Source organism: Octopus bimaculoides, chromosome 2, assembly GCF_001194135.2.
Source record: "Octopus bimaculoides isolate UCB-OBI-ISO-001 chromosome 2, ASM119413v2, whole genome shotgun sequence".
NCBI classification, from domain to species: domain Eukaryota; kingdom Metazoa; phylum Mollusca; class Cephalopoda; order Octopoda; family Octopodidae; genus Octopus; species Octopus bimaculoides.
The window spans coordinates 163,174,691-163,176,957 of record NC_068982.1 but is presented as its reverse complement, the minus strand read 5'-3'; the positions used below and the strand labels follow the sequence as shown (position 1 = coordinate 163,176,957).

General features: G+C 37.5%; 1 long non-coding RNA gene across 1 annotated transcript in view; it reads left to right on the top strand.

Moving 5' to 3' along the window:
- Window positions 1-2,267, top strand: part of LOC128247049 (uncharacterized) — a 60,677-nt gene that overhangs the window by 52,591 nt on the left and 5,819 nt on the right. The window lies entirely within an intron of this gene.

Genomic DNA, 2,267 nt, shown 5'->3' with positions numbered 1-2,267 from the left:
GGAAGCTGGACCGCTTCCTGTTGGCCTTGACACATTTCCTGTGTCCTTATATTTGTGAAGGGTAGACAAGCCTCCCCACCCAGCCTAGTCTGCATTCAGGGACATGTTTCTGAGTCATTGCTCGTCATCAGCCTGATGCATGTGTGTACATATTTTGTGTGTGTATACATGTATATGTATGTTGTGTGTTTATACTTTCTTCTTTCCTTTCACTGAATTTATTTCCTCTTAATTTCTTTGATTTTTTTTTTTTTTTTTTTTTTTTTTTTTTTTTTTTTTTTTTTTATTTATTCATTTACTGAACAGCTTAACAGGCAGACAATTTGAAAAAACATGCATTATTCACGTAACCATCTAATTTTTTATACTTTTCTAATTGTGTACATATATATATATATATAGAGTTATTAATATTTCTAAGTCTCTCTAAAGGAGACTACGGCAGCGGTACTGGAAATTAATAGTTATCGCCAAGCCAACATGGCAGTCCCAAAATTAGGACGAAAGCTGCCGTGAATTAGCTCCAAGAAGCCATCGCCTCTAGCTAGCTATGTGACACACGAAACCTGTGTCCTTTATAACCTTCTGTATATGTATATATGTATATATTTATATGTATGTATGTATGTATGTATATTTGTACGCATACATATACATGTGTCCCCTTATTTAAATTCTAACAAGTGTTATTCTAGTTTGGTGCATGAAATTAATGGGGCATGTTATGCATATGTATATGAATATGTGTGTCAGTATATGCGTTTATCTATGTACATGTGTTTATTTGTGTGTGCATACAAATATGTGAGAGGTAGACAATTTGCATTTATATAAGCTAATACCAATCAATATCTTCATTATACATTGAGTGTGATCATCATCACAATGTTATGACCATTCTTCCATGCTAGTAAGCAAATATATACAGGGTATCCCCCAAAAATGTATACACACTTTAAATAATTGTTAAGAAGGTGTTTATTAAAATACATTTCATTTTAAAAATTTAATAGAATCTACAGACATTATTTTATTGTTTTGTCAATGCCTGTTTTCAAACTGACATCCATTCTGGTCCAGGCACTGCTGAAAACGCGAAGCAAATTGAATTGCAAACATCATGAAACAATTCGTTTGGTATTTGTGTGCATTCTCGTTCAATGGTTGCTCTCAAATCAGCAACTGTTGCAGATTTCATAGCATAGACTTTGTCTTTTACGTATCCCCATATCCCCATATAAAAAAGTTTAGTGGTGTGAGGTCTGGCAAACACAGAGGGTATTCAACAAAACCCCTTCATCCAATCCACCTGTTTGGCAAGATCTTATCAAGGAAGGATCTAACATCGCAATGGTAGTGTGGGTGTGCCTCATCTTGCTGAAAATAAAACTCCTCATCTTCTCTAATGCTTGGCGTGACAGACTATTGCCACAAGTTCAAGTGAATGGGACCAGTCACAGTAACATAAAAAAAGAATGGTCCAATTAATCCTCTTGATGATAAGCCACACCACAATGTAACTCCTGGTAAATTAGCATGGTGTTCCAACATAATATGCAGATTCTCAAGTCCCCTGTAGGTACAATTGAACTATTTAATTTGAATGTGGCCTCATCACTCCACACAGTCTTTGTTGGAAAGTGTGCATCTTCTACACATTGTGCCAAGTACCACTCAAAATACTGCACTCTTCAGTCTGGGTCATCATCATTAATAGCATGGACTAATCTTGGAACATAACTTTTCCATTGACAATGCTTCAAAATGCACACATATTTTCTTGCCACACATATTTTCTTGGACTTTGGTGGTATGTTTCCAGCACTCCTTGCTTTGTGGAGGTTGTCAATGTTTGTGGTTTTCTGCAATGCTTCTCGTGGACATTCTGAACTGTTCTATCAGCTTCAAACTTATCTCTAATTCGAGTGGTGGTAAGTCGCGTTGGTGGATCTGTTTGAAACTCCCTCCTAAACTGTCTTTGCACTTCAGCTGCATTTTCACATTATGATAGAACAGTTCGGAATGTCCACGAGAAGCATTGCATAAGACCACAAACATTGACAACCTCCACAAAGCAAGGAGTGCTGGAAACATATTAACCACTTAACAACAGGTGTCAAGCTGTATCAGCCTTTGCCTTTCCCTTGGATAACACTGGTGGCATGGAGAGGGAAGGCTGGTATGCATGGGCGACTGCTGGTCTTCCATAAACAACCTTGCCCGGACTTGTGCCTGGGAGGGTAACTTTCTAGGTGCAAACCCATGGT